The 8434-nt window shown below is 36.9% G+C and overlaps 1 long non-coding RNA gene across 1 annotated transcript; it reads left to right on the top strand.

Moving 5' to 3' along the window:
• The first annotated feature begins 3289 nt into the window (after window positions 1-3289).
• LOC125178567 lies at window positions 3290-5320 on the top strand. Its single transcript, XR_007156948.1, has 3 exons — window positions 3290-3339; window positions 4917-5018; window positions 5252-5320. It is a non-coding gene; the product is annotated as an uncharacterized LOC125178567 (long non-coding RNA).
• The last annotated feature ends 3114 nt before the right edge of the window (window positions 5321-8434 follow it).

Below are 8434 nucleotides of genomic sequence, written 5' to 3'. Positions count from 1 at the left end.
AGATGTGTATAAGAGACATGTGTTGCTCTGTGTTTATGGTTATCATGTGTTCTTCTGTGTTATCGTGTGTTGTGTGCCTTCTGCTTGTTCTATACCTTATTACCGGAATAGTACTTGAACCATTGGATGAACTTGGATTGCTTAGTTTAATTTTTGAATTAACTTGGGCCACCAAAATTATTAAATAGTCACGGCTGTTGATTCTTCCATGAAGAGAAATCATTGGTCCGTCGGATTACCAAGATATAGCTCCCCAGATCATTACAGATCCTCCCCCATGTTTTACGGTTGTGAGGAGGCAGTCGGGATTAAATAACTCATTTGGCTGCCTCCAAACGTAAACTCGGCCAGAGGTTCGAAATAAGGTACACGATAATTCGTCAGGGAAAATCACATTTTTCCGCTGCTCGAGGGCCAATTATGTAGGTTTTTACACCACTCTAAACGCCTTGAAGCTTTTGTACTTGCAACCAGAGATTTTATAATTGCAGCTCTTCCATAGAATCCAGATCTGTGCAGCTCTCAGCGGACAGTCTTTGTGGAAACTGGGTTCTGTAGGCCATTAAGTTTTGCAATAATTTTAACAGCCGTGGTCTTTCGATAGTACTTCGGAATTGTATTTACGTATCGACGGTCTCTCAGACAACTTCGACTTTTGGCAAGACCTGTGCTTTGCTGAAGACGTTTTTCCTCTCTTTCAGAAGCAGTCATTACTTTTGAGACAGTACCTCTAGAAACACCGAGCATTCGGGAAGTTTCTGTCACACTATAGCACCTGTCATATACGGGCACCAATAATTTGGCCCCTTTGAAAGTCAGAGAGATTTGCCATTTATAAGTTATAGGTTTGGTTATAGACACAAAAATTTACCAAAAATATCTGTGCATGGTTAAAATATCGATTCGCATCAGCAAGAAGCAATAAAACATACAAATCTGTCGCGTTTTCATTGTTTATAACATCTACAAATATTACGATATCAAAATGTTAAGTGTTTTCCTTATTTTGTTTAACCCGTGTATATTATATATTATATTCTATGTTATAGATATATATTACTTTTATCTAATAAAAAAGATTATTTATTTTCATACTTTTTAAAAACTTGCCTTTCGATTTACCAGCAAAATCAAAAATCACCGTTTGAATTGCCGAAAAAAAACGAACGAGATAAAATCTATTTCCTGGTCTACAATCGAACTATTATTACGATCTGTGAATAAACTAGCATTGCTTCTGACTGTGTACTATTGTATTACTTTATTCTATTACCTAAATTCTATTCTGTTCATTAATTATTATTATCATTAATTAATCTCATTGTATAAATTTAATTCTGCTAATTATATTCTACCATCTACATTGAGTGATGATAAAAAGGAATGGATGTTAACGAATGCTTTCTACTCTATTATAATAATAAATAGTATAATATATCATAATAATAAATATTGTTAGCATTATTAAGTAATGCGGAAGCATGAGGCTGAATGATGAACGAGTCAAGTGTGAGTGACAGTGAATTGCATCGACAGACAATAGCGCATAATTTTGTTAGGAAATGGAGTCATTGTGCACGCATTTGTTTCGTTCTATTGTTGTCGAGATAACAATGTATTGTTGTCGAGAAAACAATATTATCGTCGAGAAAACAATATTCTCGTCCTGATAACAATATTGTTGTTGAGATAACAATATTAATGTCGAGATATTAATGATGTTGTCAAGATAGCACTGTATTCTTGCCGAGATAACAATATATTGTTGTCAAGATAACAATATTGCTGTCGAGATAGCAATATCGTTGTCATGATAACAATATTGTCGCCATGATAACAATATTGTTGTCAAGATAAAAATATTGTCGCCAGGAAAACAATGAATTGTTGTCAAAAATAATAATTTTGTTGTCGAGATAGCAGTGTATTGCTGACGATACACCGCTATTGTGTTGTGGGATCACAATTATTGTTATCACCATAACAATAATATCGATTGAGACGTATTATATCATTATTGTTATGGAAATTTATTTATTTTTGAAAAGTGTTCATATTTCCTCCACAGGAACGACCGCAGCAGCGACAAAAGCGACAACAATAGCCTTAAAAATAACAACAACAACGACAACAAGAACAAGAACAACAATAACCAGGCTCAATCCCCTGCACCTCCTTCCCCTTCAGGAGCGAAGTGCCCTTCGTGTGGCCGCGCCCTTCGCTGGCTCTGGGACAAAGGGCACCCCTGCCCCCGCTGCTCCAGGGTGCGTACCCATGCATGACATGATGTACCCATGTATAATAATGTTTAAAATATTATATGTGTACTTAAACGTCTCAAGCTTCTCTCTGCACTAATAACTACTCTTTGCACTGAGAAAAGTGAATGCGACATATTGTCTAAATTTTGAAACATTTTCTTAAGCACAAAACAAGCAGAGAGCGGAAGTAGCACTGATAAACTTTGTTACCGGGTCTAACTTGTTCAGGATGATCCAGACAAGGGAAAAAAGTGCATCGGTATTTGGACAACGTATCACTAAATTTCTGAGTGTTGCATCAACAACCCCAGATTTATAGATTCGCGTAAAACGAATCCAAGATGTATATTTGACACCATCCATAGTGATACTTTACACCCTTCGTATTGATATTTGACACCATTCATAGTGATACTTTACACCCTTCGTATTGATATTTTATACCATTCATAGTGATACTTTACACCCTTCGTATTGATATTTTATACCATTCTTTACACCCTTCGTATTGATATTTTATACCATTCATAGTGATACTTTACACCGTTCGTATTGATATTTTACACCATTCATCGTGATTACTTTACACCCTTCGTATTGATATTTTATACCATTCATAGTGATACTTTACACCCTTCGTATTGATATTTTATACCATTCATAGTGATACTTTACACTGTTCGTATTGATATTTTACACCATTCACAACGATACTTTATTCCCATCATAGTGATACTTCAAACCCTTCATAGTGGTACTTTACATTGAGAGGAATTTTATTTCACATTTTTTACCTTTTTTCGTTTTCTTTCTTTCTTCTGATTCAATTTTTTCCTAAAATAGCTTTTTTTTGTCGCATTGTTCTTCTTTACATCGTTCTCATAATTTTTTCTCATATTGTTATCACTATTTACATTGATGTAAAATGCCAGCACTTAGATTAATAATCTTTGTGTTGTGTTACTGCAGGTGCTGTGCCGGCAGTGTTGGGGCAGCACAAAGAGCTCAAACTACTGCTCATTTTGTGCTGGTTCTGTTGCAACCACTGCAGGTGCTGGAGCTGTCGCTGCCACTGTTGGTGAGGACCAGTATATGCTAAATATTAATCTTATTAATAGTCGTCGAAGTTTGTGTGTGTGTGTGTGTGTGTGTTTGAAGTTTCGCATCGCAATATATAGGGGTTGAATTGGGGCGCGTATCCAGTGAATCAAATGACAAAATAAATTATTTTAAAAATGAATTTTTTTTCTATATTAAAAAATTGAAAAAATAATTTTGTCAGCTACAAATCTTATAACTGATATTTGACAAACTTTTACCTGTCCAATTGATCTGAAATTTTGCACACTTGTGTGAAATCGGAGGAAATGCATGAATCAATTAACAGAATAAATAATTAAAAAAAAATATTTATAATTTTAAAAAAATGAAAATTAATTTTTTAATATTCGAAGATAAAATGAGAAATTCATTGTACATCTTCAACATTGGAGACACTGGATTCTTTAGAAGTGTTGTCTTTAAAAAGTAATTTTTAAACGTATATTATTTTATGAAAGAAATTGATAACATTTGTAGAGGAAATCGCATAGAATTCTTGGTATAGAATATTCGTTTTTCTCGATAAAATAATATTCGTAAATAGAATTTGTGTATATTCGCGTTAAAATTAGAATTCATACCATAGGATATTCATCTATTCTTGTTGTAAGTGGAATTTATTGCATGAAATGCTTATATATTCTCGTTACATCTAATTATTTATTCAATAATTCCTTGCTGGCTAGAGGGATGGGGTTATGTGCTGGGGGGAGTGGAAAGAGGTCGGGGAATGATTGGAAAGTGTGTGACGGGGCTGAGAAAAGGTCGAAAAGTATTAGTCGCCCTGGAAAAAGATTTGAAAATGTTAAGGGGAGACCAGAAGGGGGTGGGGGAAGGGGTTCACCCATTCCTCTCTCTCGTTGAAACAGTTGAGGGGGATGAGACGGGGGCGGGAGGGGGTGAATTATTTGCAGGGGTTGCAATGAGGTTAATTGAAGCGGAGGGGGTGAAGGGGAGGGGAAATTAACGCTAATCTTGTACGCATTGTTGTTGTTGCTGCTATTGTTGTCTTCTCTGCTATTGTTGCTGCTGGTAATATTGGTGTTGTAGTTGTTGCTGTTATTGCTATTATTATCGTTATTGCTACTAGCATTGGTCGTTTCGGTGCTGTTATTTTCTTCGTTTATGCTGTTGGCTCTATTACTGCTGTTGATGTTGTAGGTGTTTTATATACTGATTGTGCTAGTGATTCTGCTCTTATTCTTAATTGTGTTGCTACTGCCTTCATTATTGCCGTTGTTGCTGCTGTTATTGCTGTGCCACTATTATTGCTGCTTGTTATTGCTTACTCTTATTACAGGTTGTTATTGCTGCCAATGCTTGTTTATGGTTTCATCTTCATGTATTTTTTTGCTGCTGCTATTGTTATTGTTGATGTTTTTGATGCCATTCTTCTCATTATCATTGTTAGTATTTTATTGTTATTAATGCTATTTTATCATTATTAATAAAATAGTTATATAGTTATTATTATTATGATTATTTCCATTATTATTACTATTATTTCTATTATTATAATTATTATCATATTATTATAATCATTGCCCCCCCCAGAGTGCGAGGTCCGCCGTCACACCGAAGCTTTGATCCTAGCGCTGCTGGGGCCGCTGCCCCCCCTCACCCCTGCACCCCCGCCCCTCTTCCTACACCTTCCTGGTAGGGATAGTAACTATATATATAATATATGTACGTATATAGTAGTAGGAATGACATATCGACTATGATAGCACCAAATAACTAGGTATCATAAAAAATATACGATACCTGTCGGAAAATTCAACATGTAAATATCACGATGTCCACACAGATATGAAATAAGAATGAAGAAAATTGTGTATTAATTTATAAATGATAATTCATAAACAATAAATACATTTCATGCGCGGCAGAGGCGCGGGCGCTACACGCGCAGCTCGCGCGGAGCATCAGCGCCTTCACAGCATCGCTGCGCGCAGCCCTGCGCAGTGAGTTGAATGTTGAATACATGACTGTTGAATACTTGCCTTAATTTGCTGCCATAACGGTTGAATACTTGCCTTAATTTGCTACCATAACTGTTGAATACTTGCCTTAATTTGCTTCCCCTGACGCGGCACTGCCAACTGCGCGCCCTCGTCACCAGCATCGTCAGCATGGCTCCTACTGCAGTCCAGGTACTCACATCATCATCATCATCATCATCATCATCATTATCATCATCATTATCATTATCATTATCATTATCACCATTACCCTCATCATTCTCAGCATCGTCAGCATGGCTCCTACTGCAGTACAGGTACTCACATCATCATCATCATCATCATCATCATCACCATTACCCTTATCATTCTCAGCATTGTCAGCATGACCTCCACCGCAGTGCAGGTACTGATATCATCATCATCATCATTATCACCACCATTACCATCCTTATCCTTATCATTCTCCGCATCGTTAGCATGGCCCCCACTGCAGTGCAGATACCATCATCATCATCATCTATACCACCATAACCACCATCACCATCATTTTCCTCAGCATCGTCAGCATGGCTCACTGCCCAACAGGTACCATCATCACCAACACCATCACCATTATCACCATCATTATCAGCATCGTTAGCATGGCCCCCGCCGCTCTGCAGGTACCATCATCACCAGTACCATCATCACCGTAAACACCACCAATGCCATCACCATAATCATGTCCACCATCATTTTAGCGTTCGACCCTAACAAAAGTTGGGCATCACCTAGGCTTCTGTCTAGGAGTCGCTACACTCGACTTAACACGTTGACTACGAAGTGGTACATATGCGTACCACGAAATGTATTTCTCCAGGACGTAGTGGTACATAATTCAGGTTGCCTAAATCGGCCAAATCCGAGGACAAAAAAGGCCAAAAAAGGCCGATAACTCAATGTATACTAGTTTATTTGTAGGTTCCGCTATAAAAATTCCATTTATTTTCTTTTTGCAGTATTTAAAATTTAATTAGGAAGTACTCCTATTATAAATTTTAGCCGGCCAACGCAATTGAGAAAAACTAAATCACGGAATTTGTCCGGAAAAAATGATCGTCTGGCAACCCTGCTTAAAAAAAGTACAAAAAATGAAATAATAGTACAAGATGAAGCAATCGGAGTCAACGTGCTAAGGTCATTCTGGGTCTGCTTGGCCACCCGATAGAAATAATCTTCTGGTCAGAATCTCATTTCCAACTTTATAGTTGCTTAAGAGGATGATAAATATGTTCTACAAGTAAAACAAGTGTGTACTCTGAGTATGAGTACACACTTGTACACACCAAGACCGGAGCGGACATGAGCGGCTGATTTACCTTCTCCCCGAGTCCTGGGCGGCACCTAATGCAGAGTCGGGCCCGCATCTAAATTTTGTTAGAGGTGTGGCTGATTCGGGAGTGTATCAACGCTGAACTATAGTTCAGGAGTGTATCAATGCTGAACTAATTCAGGAGTGTATCAATGCTGAATTAATTCAGGATTGTACTGATGCCAAACTAATTGAGGGGAGCGTGAATATATCCCCTTTATTATTTTGATCCCCCAGCGTGAGGGGAAAGCAGGCGCCCACAGCAAAGGGGAGGCGCAGGCAACAAGCGACTTCCCCTCACAAGAATATGAGGAACTCCTCGCCTCAGCCGTCCTCACGGCCGTGAGTAACATGCGTCAGCTGTCGTACCTTGTGAGGACTTGTGAGTAAATGCTTACAATGGCAGGCCTATCATTATATGCCTAATGAGGTGCATCATTATAGGCCTAATGGTAGGGGCATCATTATAGGCCTAATGGTAGGCGCGTCATTATAGGCCTAATGGTAGGTGCATCATTATAGGNTATGATAATATAATAATATATAATAATGATAATATAATAATATATAATAATGATAATAACAATGATAATGATAATCCTGTCACATAATGATGGCAGGACTCATAATAATAATGCATCGATTCTAAATCATGATTTATGAAATTAATGATATAATTTCTCGCGAGTATCTTCATTAATTCAATATGATTAATATTGGCGTCAAAAAATTGCGTACAGATTATTAAAAAATTATTGAGAAAATCCTAGTCTTGAATTTCAAATAGTCAATTAACTAGAAATTATTTTTACCTAATGAAATAATTAATCATTTCACGTCACCTATAATTAATTTTGCTTTTATTTTAATTGATTGTATTATTTTATTTAATTTAATTGATTGTATAATTTCATTAACTTAATCGAATGTATCATCTTAATTAATATAATTGATTGTATTATTTTTTATATTTTTTATTTCAATTATAAATAGATTTATTTGTACCCCAGCTCCCCCCTGCTGGGGAGAGGCCGCTGGCTGGGCAGCCCCGACCAGGGGGTCGACATGGACCCCCTCAGGTCCCCCCGGGACCCCCCGCCCCCCACAGCCGGGGACGAGCAACTAGCGTCGTCCCCCCCAGTGGGGGACGCCGCGCCCATCCAGTTCAAGGTGGGGGATTATTTTGCCCCCTAATGGGGATATATTTCCTCCCCCCGACATATGGTATCTGTTGCATATGTTGTTTTAAATGCATTAAAGAGTATATAATGAATAACATAATAATGAATTTATGATATATAATATAATACAATATCGAATAATATAATATGATGTGATATGATATAGTATAGCATAATATAATACAATATAGTATAATACATTGTAATATAATATAATACAATATAATATGATATAATATAATATAATATAATATAATATAATATAATATAATATAATATAATATAATATAATATAATATAATATAATATCGAATGCGTCGGTACATTATTACTACGCTGGTTTAAACAACACCACAAATCACATCGCGCGCTTGAAACAAGCGATTGAGGTACATTGAGTAAAAGCAGTTCTGGCTTTGTATTATGGCAGTATATATTACTGTGTAGTGACCGTGTTGCCGGCAGCAGTAACTTTAGCAGTGACTGTAGCAGTGACTGTAGCAGTAACTGTAGCAGTAACTGTAGCAGTGACTGTAGCAGTAACTGTAGCAGTAAATGTAGCAGTGACTGTAGCAG

The sequence above is a fragment of the Hyalella azteca genome, unplaced genomic scaffold (genome assembly GCF_000764305.2).
Source record: "Hyalella azteca isolate HAZT.00-mixed unplaced genomic scaffold, Hazt_2.0.2 contig10942, whole genome shotgun sequence".
In the NCBI taxonomy this organism is placed as follows: Eukaryota; Metazoa; Arthropoda; class Malacostraca; order Amphipoda; family Hyalellidae; genus Hyalella; species Hyalella azteca.
Note: the sequence above shows the minus strand (reverse complement) of the source record. Positions and strands in the feature narration are given on the sequence as shown.